The 17161-nt window shown below is 37.1% G+C and overlaps 2 long non-coding RNA genes across 4 annotated transcripts; one reads left to right on the top strand and one right to left on the bottom strand.

The window, feature by feature from the left end:
• Window positions 1-226: 226 nt before the first annotated feature.
• LOC141367337 (uncharacterized) lies at window positions 227-4418 on the bottom strand. 3 transcript variants are annotated; one of them, XR_012371686.1, is made up of 2 exons: window positions 4075-4418; window positions 227-1124 (listed from the first exon to the last, which is right to left on the bottom strand). It is a non-coding gene; the product is annotated as an uncharacterized lncRNA (long non-coding RNA). The 3 variants fall into 3 exon arrangements; XR_012371691.1 differs by lacking the exon at window positions 4075-4418 and adding an exon at window positions 2662-3259; XR_012371694.1 differs by lacking the exon at window positions 4075-4418 and adding an exon at window positions 1511-1852.
• A 362-nt stretch (window positions 4419-4780) lies between these two features.
• LOC141367344 (uncharacterized) lies at window positions 4781-13771 on the top strand. Its single transcript, XR_012371697.1, has 9 exons — window positions 4781-5297; window positions 6381-6479; window positions 6646-6771; window positions 6879-6947; window positions 7642-7696; window positions 9074-9142; window positions 9282-9319; window positions 13278-13331; window positions 13632-13771. It is a non-coding gene; the product is annotated as an uncharacterized lncRNA (long non-coding RNA).
• Window positions 13772-17161: the final 3390 nt, after the last annotated feature.

Below are 17161 nucleotides of genomic sequence, written 5' to 3'. Positions count from 1 at the left end.
TCTAGGTTGAGGTAATAACATAGTTTAATATGGCAAAAGGGTAGACTATTTCTTTAATATTAAGTTGTAATATAACTGAAATAAATACCATTTGCAATTGACAGACATTAAATTGAACCGATGGCAGATGAGGTATGGGGATGATGCTGGGCCAGAGTTGAATCTGTGCATCTTAGTAGATCAGGGTGGTTCATCCTTAAGTGCTGCATTAAAAAGAGAAAGGATCTAAAAAGAAAAGAAATTAAATATTTCTCCCAAATCAACATTGGACTATCAACACCAAATTAATAATGCAATTACATGCAAACAAACCTGTCAACCGTCAATATATAACAGATACTACACACCTGTGTCCAATACATCAAGATTCTCCCAACATTTTAGGGCTAGCTTATTACCACAGTTCTGGCTATTCTTCATATTCTGTGTGGTGGTTAGTTTGCAACAGTGACAAAAATGAACTTTTCATTAACATTACCATTTGTTCACTTAAGCTGACTTCCAAGAGCACAGTTATCTAACACAGTCTACTGTAAGTGTTTTTTAACATTAAATATAGATTAATTTTTTTGAGAGAGATACAAAGGACAAATGTCTCTGCTTGCTGCCTTCATCCGTGTGACCAATCAATGGTTGTGTTAAAAACATGATAATCAGGTGCTAACAATTAGGTGAAATATTGTGCAGTGTTACAGACAACTCTGATTTCTGATGTTATGTCATTAAATATCCTACCTCCGACCTCAATGCATTCCAGTCAATCACGTATCACATTTGCGTGTTTACCACATAATGAGACGCCAGGAGAAGTTTGTGCTCTTGTGCCAATTATGGCAGAAAACGGTTACTGGATAATTTAACATTCATGTTCATCTATATTACGTGCTGTTTAAAGTTTGTTTGCGGTTCATGTAAGGCTGTGAAAGGCTAGCCACCACCTTGTCTGCAATGTCAAATGACGCATCTCGTTGAGGTCGGTGTTGATCGATCTGGTCCAAGTTGAGAGGTCGGATACTCCACTTTGTTTCCTGTTCCTGACTTCTTACGGGTTTAAGGTCAATAATATCCAACATCCAAGTTGTCTCGAACACAGCATTAGTTCATAGACTCCAGTTCAGTTCTATCTGTAACAAAAGAACACAATGAGACCATCATCACATCAGACAAAGTATTTCATTTATATAAATTGCACCCAAAGAAAAACCAAAATATTAAAAACATGACAGATCAAAATCTTCATTTAAACCCAAAGGGGACTAGCCTGGTAATACCATTCTCTGCTACTTTGCTTGAGCGGAAGTACAAAGTCTGATGTAGTCAGGCTAAAAGGGGACATGGTCTTTAAATAAAACACCCAAAATGCCCCTCTTTTTAAGAGTTTTCAATATCTCCACCACAGTAAGAATTAATTTCTTTCTCAATACTTAAACATTAAAGGTCACGTTTTTCCTGATCCCATTTTTCAAACTTTAGTTAGTGTGTAATGTTGCTGTAATAGCATAAATAATACCTGTAAATGATAAAGCTCAAAGTTCACTGCCAGCCAGGCGATGTATTTTCTTTAACAGAATCCCCCTTCCAATACAGCGAACGGCCGGTTTGTACTACAGCCCTCTACTTCCCGGTTGAATGACGTCAAAGCAAGTGTGTTTGACTAAACTCCGTCCTGGCTAAGATAAGCTGCTATTGAATCACAACACACTAAACAAGCTACACAATCAGAACTCGTTACGTATTTCTGAAGGAGGGACTTCATAGGACAAAGAATACATCAGCCCGTTTTTAGGACAGTGAAAGGACTATATAGATATGTAGATTGTGTGAAAAATACCGCATGTGAAACATGTACACATGTTATATTGCGCATTGTAAACACAATCAAATCTTCAAAAAACACAGGAAAAACGGGACCTTTAAAGTTGTTCAGTATTATGGTTGTAATCAAGAAAATGACAATGCAATTTTATTTAAAGATCATATCCCCTTTGGGTTTAAATGCAGATTTTAATCTTTCATGCCATGAAGGCAATAACGCCGAAACATCTGCCCTTGTATTGTTTGATTAGAAAAACAGGTCTAAGCACCTAAAGCTGGGAGAGCATGGTGAGGGTGTTGATTGAACTAGATCTATTGACCCCTAGATAAAATAATTAATAAAAAAAATAATGTTTTTTTCTTATCTGTCCTGTCCTATTTTGTACTGCAAAATAAACAAAAGCAAGTGACCATAGTATAAAGAGGATAAACTATGGGTAATAAGGTATTTAGCAAGGCTTACATTTAAACATTTTTGTTTTATCTCATAGACTATGTTTACACTGTCAGTTTAAATCTGATTTTTGTGTATATCCAATTTGAATGACTGACTGTACACACTGTGTATGACAACTCTTCGTGTTTGATTTGTGTGACCTGAGGCGCATTATCTTTTATCCAAAATAGCTGCATTGGTTTTTAGCAATGACGTTGCGTTGATGTGTTTGAAATAAATGTGCTTGAGTTCATGCAGCAACAACCAGTTTTCATAAATGAAAAATAAAATATTGTCTTTTTATCCAATTCATCCGAGAAATCATTTGGTAATTAAAATAATGTACCCTAAAAAACCTTTCATTAGTAAGACCGCATTCATTACTTTACTAAATATGGGAAGAGACTCACAGGTGGAGGTAGAAGTTTGGTCTGCACTTTCCATAGCTGGTGCACAAGGATTGTGGTAGGCTAGTGACACAATTGAAGAAGACTAGTTAAAAATCTGCTTTACAACAGAGGTTGAATTAAACTTTTTCATTTTGACAGATAAGGCTGTAACAAATCTGTCATAATCAATTAGGACTAAAATTAGGGATGCACGATATATCGGCCGACATATCGTTATCGGTCGATAACTGCTTATTTTTAATATTATCGGTTATCGGTCTGATAGCAAAATTAGGCAGATAAATGAAAGCCGATAAATTATGGATTATTTTGGTTTGTTGAACCACTTCACTTGCTCATTGCTGGCCATGTGGAGTTTTGATTGGTGCTTTCTGTGACATAGCACGAAGATGACACATGTTGCGGGCTTAAGAAGAGTATGCTAGTCTAGCGCAAAGACAAGATGTTCGCAGTCTGGGAGTTTTTCATTGTGAAATTAATAGGAATATTTATCGGCCTATATATATATATCGGTTATCGGCCCCTAACTATAAAGAGTTATCGGTTATCGGTATCGGCCAAAAGTTCCATATCGGTGCATCCCTAACTAAAATATCAACAAAACACAAACTATCTGAATCTGTCTGAACTCTAACATTGAGGTCTGGATAGACAAAGTGAGTGTTTATCTGTGTAAAAGTCAGACCAACATTGAAGACTGATGCAGTTGTCATTAAGGCTGATTTTGTCAGACCTACCCCAATGCCTCTACACAAGTAGGCTATGCGGCACTTTTCATTTACACGTTTGCGTCGTTGTTCGCATCGATGTGCATTTACACGTGCAGAACGCTAGTAGCCAATGTCCATAGGCATTTACCAATGTAAAATACAACATCAAGGCAAAAGCTGAAAAAAATAAAAAGTGGCAGAAAAAACCCTGGTTGGGGGCCAATCACACCAAATGCGTTTTAAAGACGTGGAAACACAAGGTGCACCTTTATTTGGTCACTTTATAAAAAACAGTGCAGTGCAGCTTTTTATATTGCTAGGCAACCACCGAGGCAGCTGTCCTGTCAATCAAATATCTAAGCGTGAGCGCTCTTTTGCTCTTAACTGTCATATAAGCAGAAACTTTAAAAAGAGGACTCTTGCACTGACTTTGATCGAAGGTGAGAGGTGCATAAACACACAGGAGACAGTAAGTAACTGAAGTATGTTTGTTTCAAATAACTGTAAACATCGGTCCTACAACGGAAGGCCTGCCTCTCCACATATTCAATTGGACAATGGAAAGACACAAATGACGTCGGGTGCTTTTCTGCTCTTAGTGCTCCTTCAAAAACGCATGTTGCAGTAGGGGGCAAAAATGCAAGGCGTTCAGTGCCATTAACGACGCACATAACGCTCAAGGCTGCAGTTAAAAAAGATTTACCTCAAAGTAAAGACAACTGGATCTGAAGCGTAATGATGGTCTTCAGAAGGCCTCTCATGGTGGTCTTGATTCAGAGGTTTAAGAAGACTACCAAGCACCAGAGCCAGCTAACAGGTGGACCAAACATCAAGCCAGAATTCTGCATGAGTCAGGTAGGCAGAATAAAAGACGCTGTAAATAAACAATAATAAAAGATGGTCATTAATGACTTAATGCTTTTATATTCATGTTAATGCTTTGAAAATTATCTTATTTCTTTCAGAATTTATGTCTTTTGATATTATTGCCTAATGCAACAAATGGAAAAAAGCATACTTTATGACAACCTTAGCAGCAGAACACCATGACTTTGGTATCAACACCCATCTAACAATTAAGGTAAAAGATAAAGTTTTATGATCCCTGCATTCAGGTTAGAGTATGGGGTAAGTTGACCGTTCTATTGGTGTTTCTCAAATGCAAGGTTGCATCCTATGGAGGCTGCGTCCATCTTAGACCTGTCCTTCTGAGATTTCGAGGTTAGAATCCACCTCAAAAGCTAGAATGAGATGGTTTAGTTTGATGTCCAAGGCAATGTCATAATGGTTTCCGCCCCAGTGGTCATGGCATGAAAACTTTAAAGAGAGAAGTTGAAAATTAGCAATGCATCACCAAAAAAAAAAAATCCAATACTGTAGTACAGTGAATAAAAGTGATGTATCAACAGTCTTTACAACATGGACAGTTAAACCTTTTGTAATTTAATTAAAACAACAAAAGAGAAAACAAGCAGATTGAGATGTCCTTCAACGATGCTTGATGACGTGGCAGCCGAGACATGCAGCATTCTAGGACGCAGCCTTATTAAAAATAAAAAAAAAATGGACACAGCCTTATTTATTTTTATTTTATATATGTATAATGTACCCCCTGACTGAACTTGTATTTCTTATTATTTAAAAAAAATAAATTAAAAATATTTTTAAAAGAACGCAGCTGTGCGTTTGAGAAACGACCGGAAACGACTTATATGTCGCGAGGCCATCACGTGACCACAATATTTACCAGAAGACCGTTATTTGCTCGAGTTCCCTCAACTTTTTTGTCGCAAATAACATTATTAATAACCTGTAAATAATAAAATTTGTACACATTACGTTCCTTTTCACGTTGTAATAGTATGTTTTTGGTTTAATAGTCGGCTTTAAGTTAGTTTTTCTGTCAGTTTGATCGTCAAAATCTTGGTAAGTAACTTATAGCTTGTCATTCCTGGTTTTAATTGTTAGAAATACGAATTAAAGAACAGATATAACTGATATAACTGAAACAATTAATAAATACAATTATTCAACCACTCCAATAGAACAACGTTAACGGTTTTGAGTGGTTTTTAGGAAAAGGTCTGACTGAAATGAACGTAATCCGTATAAGGGCCACTTTAACGTAACGTTACTGGGCGGGAAAGGTTTGAGGCATTTAATAACTCTATTAAACTGGCTGGTTTATCCACACCAGTGCGTAACATGTAAAGTTAACGTTACAACGTGGCTTCGGGACTTTGCAGCGACCTGAATAGCATTGCATTGATAAACGTTAATAAGCTTTTAATAGCGTATAGAACATTAATATAAGACAATGATTCTGTAGATCGACTAACTTACATCCATGCATTACTATTAACTTACCTTGACACTGAAACTGCCGTCAGCACTGTTGCTTCACCCGTTGGAACATCCTACTAGTTTAGGGAGTTAAAAATCGAGTTGGAAAAGAACAAAAAAAATCGTTCTACACGGGACCCAGAAGCTGCAAAAACCGATTGAGGTTACACTCTATTGAATGATCCCAACGTTGAGTGCAGGCAGCTCACACATCTCTCAGATGTGTTTGACTTCATGCTGATCTACTCGCAAACCGATCGTGACATCAAGTACCGCGAGTTCAAACCTTTTCCGGGGCTTTCCCAAACTCTCGCGGTACTTGATGTCATACCACGTACTGTCTGCGCATCTCGGTGTTAAGTCAAACACACCTGAATGTATTTGTTGGCTGCACTCCCTTGCGCTCAGTGATGTAGGTGTAACGAAATAAATGTATTAAATTGATATTATATAAATAAATATTGTTATAAAAAATCTTTATAAAATGATTAGCTGTCATTAATAAATTAATATTTGATTTGAAACATCAGTATACGTAAATTTCCCTCAAGTTATGAAATGCCTAAATAAGATCAAAATGGTGAAAATACAACAATGCAAATATTAATAACAAATATTTGACCAATTTAGCATTTATTAACTTTTGCCTTTTTAAATTGACTTCAGAAAGTTATCTACAGCCACACATCCACTGTATACCAAGTTATGATGATCAATTATGAGAATGCAAAATGATTTATAGATCAGTAAACAATCAACAAAAAGGTAATGTCTTAATATATTTCTGCTTTTGTTACTTATTCATGTATTTGAATTACATCATTCAAAATCTAATGTTAATAATTATAGGGTTTCAACTTGTTGCAGCTTTACAAAAAATGTAGAATTTGTAGGAGCATGGACAACTGAGTAACAAAGTCATATTATGCAGATGGGTGCTCATGGTGGCCTCCAAATAAATACATGGACAGGCTGCTAAAGAGGGTCAGGATGATGGAGATGCAAGAGCCAAAGACAGCACGGACCAAACACCAGGCCAGAATTCTGCATGAGTCAGGTAAGCAGAATCAGTTACACTGTATAAAATCATTAATTAATAGACAGTACAATTAATAACACAATAGCTGTAAAAAACAAAAGAATGAAACAGTACCTGCATTTTAGTTTCCAGCCTTTTTCACAAAGTTGCCGACAACTGGAAGAATGTCCCAAATTGCTGAAAAAAGAAATTCAGTAAGTCCTTATAAAAGAGACAGTTTAAAAGGTAAAACGGCTTCATTTAACTTCAAAAATACCCCTAAATCCTTAAAGAACACGCCCACATTTTGGGAATTTAGCTTATTCACCATATCCCCCAGAGTTAGATAAGTCCATACATACCTTTCTCATCCCTGTGCATGCTGTAACTCTGTCTGATGCAGCCCCCGCTAGCTTAGCTTAGCACAAAGACTGGAAGTGAATGGCTCCATCTAGCATACGGCTTCCAAACATGACAAAATAACGCAAACATTTTCCTATTATGTGTTGTGATTTGTATAGTCAAATTCACTACCAGTCTTTTGTTCCAAGCTAAGCTAGCGGGGGCTGCATCAGACAGAGTTACAGCATGCACGGATATGAGAATGGTATGTATGGACTTATCTAACTCTGGGGGAGACTGTGAACAAGCCAAACTCCCAAAATGTGGGCGCGTTCCTTTACAAATCAGCACCCCTAGTTAATTTGGATGCTAAAACCTAAGGCAGGTTCAAGCCTAGGATTTAGTGTGTTTATTTGTTAATGTAAAAAATGCAGCTAACCAATCCCAGCTCCAGTGGGCAGGTTAAAGAGTATTTTTTATATGAGACAGAAAACAGAAACACATTTTTAATGGCATTTAAAGACAACATACCACTTCATAAAACTACACTTTCTGTTTAATCCATAGATTGAGTAATTTTCACTCTAGAGACCCTGGGGTGACCAACAAGGACGAATGAAAAGTAAGTGACCTACAAAACAAAAAACATTAATATTTTACGACTGTTTCAAGATAAGTACTCTGCATATCTATAGCAATGGACTCTATGCACGGCAGCGCTTGACGTGTTTCCGGGGATATCTCAGGATGCTGGACTACTTCCGCCAGTCATAGAGCGCAGTGTTATTTTGGCTGTTTGGTTGCACAAACAGCCAAAATAACACAGCAAATTTTGTTGATGCTTGTTTACTTTACATAGAAATAACTTATACTCCACACTTAATACCATAATGACATTTAAACGTATGAAAGTATATTTTTTAGGACCGAACTTCTAGCCACCACTGCTGTGTCATAGCGTTTACAGCAACTCACTGGAAAGCATGCCAACTTCTACACTGCTACCCTGTATCTGCATTACCAATACTTTTAGATAAAAATTGCACTGATAACAGTGCTATTCATCTGTTGTTGATAAATTGGTATAAATGTTATTATCAGTACTAGCAAAGATAACATCTTTGGTTATACAAGCTAAATGTTAGAACAGTTGAAACTCATATTTTCGATATTTATGTATTCTTTATTAATAACAAATGCAAAAGACAAATGGAAATATAATATCAATGACAACAAGAATAACTTGAGTGAAAGAAAAAAAACACACACACATACAACAAACTAAATAAACGGGATAACAAATAATGGGAAAAATATAGTTCTACAACAGACTTTACAATAGTTAATAGTCTTTTTTGCTTTGTTCTTTAGATTCTCAAATGTGTCAGGATACTAACTCAAAAATAACCAAGTAAAAATGTTTTGACAATCGACGTGTATATATGAATCTCTCATTTTACCTGACACTTTAAGATGACTTTAACATTACAAAGACGTAATATACCAGCGCGATTAGCCTGCTGTTCGAATCGTAAAAATAGCACGATGTACGCTCTGCTAGTACAGGCTAGCTGAACATATCTTAATGATTATACAGAGACGACACATAAAACTTGTAACCTTTCTCGAGTTTGCACATCTGGACAATTCTTCACAAACCACAGGTTGTAAATTTGGGTAAATTCAGCAAACAACCGAGTACATTTGAGCGATTCTGCTGTCAATCCGTTTTAAATATCCCGTACCGGAAACTGAATAGCAGCCGTGAGTCAAACGCGGAAGTTAAGCGTGCATAGAGTCCATATGCAGATTCTTGAGTAAGAATTTCTCTCAGTCAATATAGACTCAGATGGCTTCATGGTTGACCATATTTGTAGTTTAACAATTTCTATCATGTTAAAGTTCTCACACAAAAATTGCTAGTCTAAGAATTCTACAAGAAACCTTGTTCCCCACAAAGGCTTGATGGGTTGTGCAACTTACCTGCTTCCCTTTACAGCTCCAGTGAGTGTCTCTAAGGTAGATCCTAATGCAGATGGATGGAATGTTGATCCGCCTAACATGCAAGGTAAAAGAGCATTTGATAGCATAGTGGATAAACAAATAGATTTTTCCATTTTCACAGCATTTTCAAAAACAACATAACACTTGCTATTACATTTTAATATATATCATGACAATGTCTAACTCTGATCCATACAAAACAGATTTTCTGCACCGAGAACTTTGGATGACCATCAAGACAGTAAGTTTTCAAAAATCTGACCTCAATTTTACTAACCATTTAAAGATTGTTTTTCTTTTAGTTGATTTAAATAATACCCTAAAGTTCTTAGTTCATCTTCGGAAACACTGTTTAAGAAATTTTAGATGTAGTCCGAGAGCTTGCTGACCCTCCATTAAAAATGTTTGTACGATATACTGTTCATGTCCAGTTAGGTAATAAAAACATCATCAAAGTAGTTCATGTGACATCAGTGGGTCAGTTAGAATTTGTTGAAGCTTTAAAAATACATTTAGGTCCAAAAATAACGACTTAATTCGGCATTGTCTTCTCTTTCAGGTCTGTTGTGAACCGTGTGCATGACACTGCTGCCATACGACGCTGCTGGCGTGTTATCTGGTGCACCCAAGCTTTTTTTTCGTTTACAGTCTGACGGAGACGCTGTAAAGAAAATCTTCGCAAACAATCTTCGCAAACAAAATCTTCGCAAACATTTCTGAGGATAACACGTCAGCAGCGCCATTGTGCACGCGCATTCGCAGCAGACCCGGAAGAGAAGACAATGCTGAATGAATAGTTGTTTTTGAACCAGGGTGTGTTGATGATGCTTCGGCGGGTTCTGGCTGGCCCACTGGTGTCGCATGAACTACTTTGATGATGTTTTAATTGACTTTCTGGAAATTGGACAGTATACAGCACGTACGTTTTTTGGAGGGTCAGAAAGCTCTCGGACTAAATCTAAAACATCTTGCACTGTGTTCCGAAGATGAACGGAGGTCTTACAAGTTTGGAACAACATGAGGATGAGTCATTAATTACATTATTTTCATTTTTGAGTGAACTATCCCTTTGAATGGAAAGCACCACCGCTTTCCAAGGTGTTACTATGTTTTTACATTGGACGGATTGGTGCATACCCGTCTTTTTTCGGTGCGTGCGCTTGGTCTTTGTGCAGCGTGTTGTGAATGTGTTGGCATTTGGCCTAGCCCCGTTCATTCCTTAGGATCCAAACAGGGAGGAATTTAGAAGCCACCCAACCCTTTCATGTTTTCCCTATTTAAAGACTGTTACATATGTAGTTACACGAGTAAGTATGGTGGCACAAAATAAAACGTGGCAATTTTTTAAGCGGTTAAAAATGAGAACTATATTGTATGGCAAAAGAGCACTAAGTTTGCAGCACTTCGACCTCGGCGCACAGTAACATCATCACTCCTGATTACTCCACCTCTCGCTCAAACTCAAAAGAGGTGGAGTAGTCAGGAGTGATGATGTTACTGCGCTCTGAAAAATGAATGGGGCTAGGCTAAATGCTAACACATTTACGACACGCTGTACAAATATTAAGTGCAGACCTGCCAACCTTGGAAAAATTTTTTGAGTAGCAACTTACCGCAGCGGTGCGGCGCGAGGTCAGGCACATTTGCTGATCAGTAGTGATTGAGTTCACATGCTTACTTATGACTTATTACTACAACTTATTACTAAGCAAATTGTTCCCACTCACCACCATATCTAGTCTTTCAACATACAAGTAGGCTATGAAGAACTCTTCCACGCCCTCGCGCAGGTTATCAGGTTAATGAAAAGGCAACCTCCAAAAATATGCCTATTAAACAATATGCTTATGGCATATGTCTTAAATACATGGGACATTATAAATAACAAAGAATCAACAAATAGCATGCTATGTCCTTGCTTTATATTCCAGCAGGCACGTTGACATGAACCTCTAATGGGGCACAGCAGGCCTACCACTACTTTTTCTTTAACATACCTAACATGAACAGTATTAATATGTTTTAATGCATAAATGCCATGTTAGCAAATGTGCATTCTACAGTAGGCTACTGATGATAATGAGTCTTTTACACAAATTTACAATAACATTACTTAGCTGCTACTACAATAAAAAACATATGTGGATGATCCTTTTGTGTATTTTATCAGCATAGTGTTTAAACCTGCTGAAAAAACAGCATAAACCAGCATAATTCCCATGCTGGTTTAGCTGGTGGACACCAGCATACAGCAGCAAAACACAACATGGTCTTGGTGGTGCTGGTATGCTGATGATGACCACCAGCTAAACCAGCACCAAATCATCATGAGAATTAAGCTGGTCTATGCTGGTCACCAGCAAACCAGCAACAAAACACAACATATGCTGGTCTTGCTGGTATACTGCTTTTTTTTCAGCAGTGATGCCAACTGTTTATGTAGTGTTCTAAAGTAGATCTAGTGAACTAAACAGTAATGTCATATCTGACAATACAGAACAGTACACAAACATTGATTTTCTCAGCAATAATGCAAACCTCTATACTTGGTTTTGACTGGCTGAGCATATAGTTCATATACCTCCCTCATCATCTATACTTTCTGCTTCTATTTCCCTGCTCTGCACAAAAAAATCTGATGTACATCGACAGGAGCCAGTAACAATCGAGTAAGAATAAGATTGATTTAAATTCAGAAGCGTACTTTTGTTTTGTCATGTTTTCTCGCGTGCCTCACATCACATGCTCTTCTGAGTGAGCGGCGGCAGAGTGCTACAAAAAGTAAACACAGACGCTCCGCTCGCGGACATCGATTTCTGCGTGCTCGCGCCAGTTTGTCTTGTGGGACTGCAACGTGTTTACAAGCGTGAATTACGGTTCATATAGCTCAGTTTTTTTTTGGCGCGATTAACAATTTAAATGAATATACTGGCAAATAAAGTAAAAACTTAAACTTGAGGCACAACATAGGACACTGGGTACAACAGATTTACACTAGGGCACGTACAACAGTAAGGCGTCTAGACGCCCCTGGTTGGCAGGCTTATTACAGTGGATCCAATTCACAATTCCCATACCCTGCCCATTTACCTTTAAAAACGGTGTTTAGAACCATCCTACCTTGTAAAACAAGTCACAGTATGAAGATGGACCGGGATGAAAAACAATTTCGTTATTTTCGTTATTCGCTTCGACGGCTCCCCGCTCTCCGCTTTGAAGAGTTTAAAACTAGCGCTATGATTGGTCGACGTCGTCTTTTACCAACAGGTTGCTGCCCAATGCGGTTACACAGATAGACGAGTTGCCTAGTGCGCAAATGCACAGACAGTTTAACTCAAAGCCACCAAAGGCTTTTCGCGTATTTTGAAGTGACAAATCGTAGCAGCGTAGTTTGATGTCTAAATGCGTATCTGTTACGCAAAATGCGTAAAGGTTGGCAGGTCTGTAAGTGCATGCATTGATAAAAGATAGGGATGTATTAATTTATCTAAGTTGAGGTAAGAACATAGTAAAATATTGAAAAACTGTGGTGTTTTCCTTTAAAAGCATCACCCCTATTTATTTTGGGTGCTAAAATATTTGCCACAGACCGTTTAAAGGCCTTATGCTGCATTCACACCGCCAACAACCTAGTCACTGTGTGTCAGCCATTTCTTTTAATGAGTTTATCAGAAGGCGTTCCCAATTCTGGTTGTCCTAGTAAAAACTACAAATAAATGAGTAACAATCCTCTCAGTAAATGACTAAAGAGTGATGACACGAACTTCACTGCTTCACTCTCATTGGTAGTTGCTCCCAAAAGTCCTTCATCAAGTTAAACTTTCCTCAACGTTGTGGCATAGCTGGACATGCCCACTTCCTGTTGTCAATGGTCACAGTTGCTCATGTTGCTGAATGGGGCAAAGCTTCCATTGGAATGAACGAGATTGTGTTGCTAGTCGCTGGCGGTGTACAAGCAGCATTAGTGTGTGTCTTTAAAAATATATCAAATGCAAATTACCTGATCTAACATTCCCAGCTACAGAGGGCATCCTTTATTCAGTCCCTAATGCAGATGGTTGGAGTGTTGATCCACCTAACATGAGGGATAAAAGAGCGTTTGTTAGCATAATGAGAAAGAAACCAGAAACACATTATTAGTGGCATTTAAAGACATAACTTAACACTTGTTTATACTACATTTTCTGTTCAATCCATAGAGCACTCGTTTTGAGTCCTGAGACCCTGGGGTGATCACCGTGAACAAATACAGAGTAAGTTACCTAAAAAAAACAATAATAATATTTATTTATAAAAAGTTCTTATAAAAAAGCATTATCATTTACTCAGATGAAGTGTTACCTTACCAACATGTTCAAGGAAGGTGCAGGTCTGATGATCCATCCAACATAAAAAAAAAACAGTAAATTTATACAGACAAATGCAGTTATAAGAATTTTACCTAAACTACACACCTATTTGATTCTTAAGTTTAAATAAATCAAAATAATGCATTTAATAGTAAAAGCATTTTAAAAGCTACACTCCTAATTCATTTATCTTTGCTATTGCAGCTGCAAAAAGGCAGTCTTGACGGTTATAGGATGAATGCAAATAAAGACTGACCACCTGACTTCAGCGGTCCAGTCTCTTGTGGGAAGCAGGTGTTTGTTACCCCAAATACGGATGAAGAGTGACGAAGAGGATGATGACTTTTTCTCAAACATCATCTGAAGGATCTTGACAGGCTGGAGACAAAATTAACAGACTGAGGGTTTATACAAAGAATCTTACTCAGCCAATATTAAAGATAAGATATTTTTACAAAATGTTCTTTTCATTGTTTAGCAGGCCCGGAGTGGGTAATCGGGAGAACCGGGAGGATTCCCGGTGGGCCGCTTCACTTTTGGGCCGGTCGAGTTTTTTTTTTTTTTTTTTTTACATTTGTCACGTTAGTGAGTCTGTCTTCTCTTAAATTACACTTCACACGTTTCGCATTGACACTGCAGCGCACAGCCTCTGCATGGGTTGTACCATGTGAAGGAGTTTTCCCCTCCCCTCCCATGGAGTTGGTTCGGTCCATAGCACGTCTATTCCAAAACTTTTCTCCGGTAGGCTGGGCCGGCGCTACCGTAACAAAACGCGTCTGAGAGGAGGAGGGCGTAAAAACAGGTTGAAGAAAAAAGCCATTGTAGGATGCTGCCAAATGTGCCAAACTTACAGATTTATTTTCAAGAGGACAAACAAAAGTGACAACAGGTAACTTAAAGAGAAATAAGCCTAGTAATGGTTAGCATTAGCAACTTAATTATTCGGCTAATACCGTTTTCAAACTATTTACAAGCCAACATTTTTTTTGTTAAAATATTAGCCTTTTGTGTATACATGCGATTCATAGACTTTGCAAATATTATGCAAGCAGTTTCTGAGCAGCAGATAAGCCAGTTCCCCGCTAAAAACGATGAGGCAATGAGTAAACAATATGAATTAAAGTTATTTAACCCTCAGGTTGTGTTCAGAACCATATAACACCTTTTGTGTTCCCAGTCAAAAATGACCAGCCTAAAAAAGCTTATAAATCACTTTTTATGCTATATATTTACCCAATATTGGATTCAATATTTTTGTCAAATTGTTTTCTTTTTTAATTAGGACTGGGTTTTATATTTCTATTTGCACCTGATTAATCATAGGCATCATAGCATTAGCAATGCTAATAATTTATCAACCTTTCCTTGTGGAATACTCTAAACAGGGCTGGGTTATTTTTGACCCATAATAGGTAAATATTGGACGGAACCCGCTGCTGGGTTAAAATTGACCCAATGCTGGGTTGTTTTAACCCAACTGTTGGGTTATTATAATCCATGGTTGTATAACAACAACCCAACATTGGGTTATTTTTAACCCAGCATGTGTTCTGTCCAATATTTACCCATTATGGGTCAAAAACAACCCAGCCCCTCTAGAGTGTAGAGGAATATTTTTGTTAACTTCTCATCTTAAGTGAAATATTATTTAACTTTAACCGTATTTGTTTAACCATGATATTAATAAAAACTATAGTAAGAGCTGAACTGTTGCTTTATTTATCCAATTTAAAAAAAGTGCTAATTTGGAATAACACTATGGAAAAAGTGGGCCGGTCTTGGGCCTGAAACTCCCGGGCTGAAAAGTGTCCCCACTCCGGCCCTGTTGTTTAGGATGATTTTATGTAGAAAACAATACATCACAAAAAAGACTTTAGCTGGGTTTTCACAGGCAGTGCCTTACACACACACACTAACCACAATTATAAACGCAACACTAACACAGATTTAGACAGATTTGTGAATAATATTTGAGAGAAATAGGCCTTTTGGGGACATAGAAAATATTTAAGTTCAGCTCATGAAATTAAAAATGGGGGCAAAAAATGTTTTAACAAGTGCAATACAAATATCAACCATAATACTGATCGTTTAAAAAAAGTAAGCCACTATATCTTTCTAGAATCTTACACAAGACTCTGTTACATGAACGATCAAAATAAATTAACGTCAGACAGGTGGGCGAAATATCAATATTAAAGCATGAATAACTGTTATCAACCCAATTTCAAGGTATTATTTAAATGATCCCACACCAAACAGTTTATTATTTAAATGCATTATTACTACATACCTTAAGCATGTGTTCCACGCCTTTCTTCTTCTTGGCGTTGCGAGGTCAAGCGGATGTTGTTATGTAGAATCACGACCTTGACGTAAAGACGCACATCCGTAATTTATTTAACAATGATAACACTTTCGGGTAATTTTATCTTCTAGATCCTAATTAAAGCTATAAAGAAAGAGCAGCCTATCACGATTATTTCCTGGTAAGTTTTTGAAATGTTTTATTTTAGAATGGAGATTAATAAAGCAGACGCGGAAAGGTTTTGATTATTTTAAATATGTTATGTTTATGTTGTTGTTTTCGCATACTGTCATGTAAAAAATATATTTAAAGATAAATGAATGAAAGTTTTCATTGTTTAATTTGAATAAATGTGTTTTATAAAATCAACAACTGCCTGTTTTAAGATCAATTGAAAATGCTGTTTTAATTACTTAATATCGATGCCACAGCTTGCATGTGTAGATGTGTGTAGAAATAATTTGCTGTAGTTTAGGGCAATTCAATTTGTTAATGAGGGATCTTGTAATCTTACAAACATCTGGGAAAGAGCGGCTTACCGTCTTTCTAAGCTCTTCTAAAGATCTGGGAAAGAGCGGCTCCGCATCTTTTAAAGCTCTTTTTAAGATCTGGGAAAGAGCGACTCCGCATCTTTTAAAGCTCTGCTAAAGATCTGGGAAAGAGCGGCTTGCCGTTCTAACATCTTGTAAAGATCTGGGAAACGGCGGCTCGCCATCGTTCTAAATAACATACATCTTGTAAAGATCTGCTGGGTGTCTTGTGTCTAATTATCCTATTGTATTCTTTGGGTTAAGTTTAGTATGTCTAACTTTTAGGTTTTAATACAGAAAACACAGCAAATAATAAAAATAACTTTATTTACAAAGCATTTTCCTGTGCTGACAAGCATTTAATCAAAGACCAAAAGCATTCACACATACTATATGTAAATATATGTATTTATAGTATACATAACTTAAAAGTTAATCATCTTTGAACTGTCTAGTATAGGGCTTGGGCGTCGTGACGTCATTACTTGTCGTGGCGGCCATGTTGGTTGCCTCCTTTACTGCTGCGCTCCATGCTGCGCTCTGTTTATAGACATACTTTCTCTCAATCGTGTGTCTTAATTTGATTAATTTGTCGTTATTTTTTCAACCATGGTAAACCGTTGCTGTATTAATAATAAAGTAACACATTAAAAGTAATTTACATTAAAAATGACAGATAAGAACAAAACTTCATTATGTTTTATTCAATATCGGAAACCAAACATTAACCTCAACCCCTCAGTAATGTGTATACATGACATATAAATGACATTTATATATACGACAGTGAAGTATAACATCTGAATATTAATTTATATAGCTTAAGTCAACATTGAACATAAGAGAAATGTCCCGGTTTACTCGCCCAAAATACGGGAACATTTCAACATTCATCT

The sequence above is a fragment of the Misgurnus anguillicaudatus genome, chromosome 2 (genome assembly GCF_027580225.2).
Source record: "Misgurnus anguillicaudatus chromosome 2, ASM2758022v2, whole genome shotgun sequence".
NCBI classification, from domain to species: Eukaryota; Metazoa; Chordata; class Actinopteri; order Cypriniformes; family Cobitidae; genus Misgurnus; species Misgurnus anguillicaudatus.
Note: the sequence above shows the minus strand (reverse complement) of the source record. Positions and strands in the feature narration are given on the sequence as shown.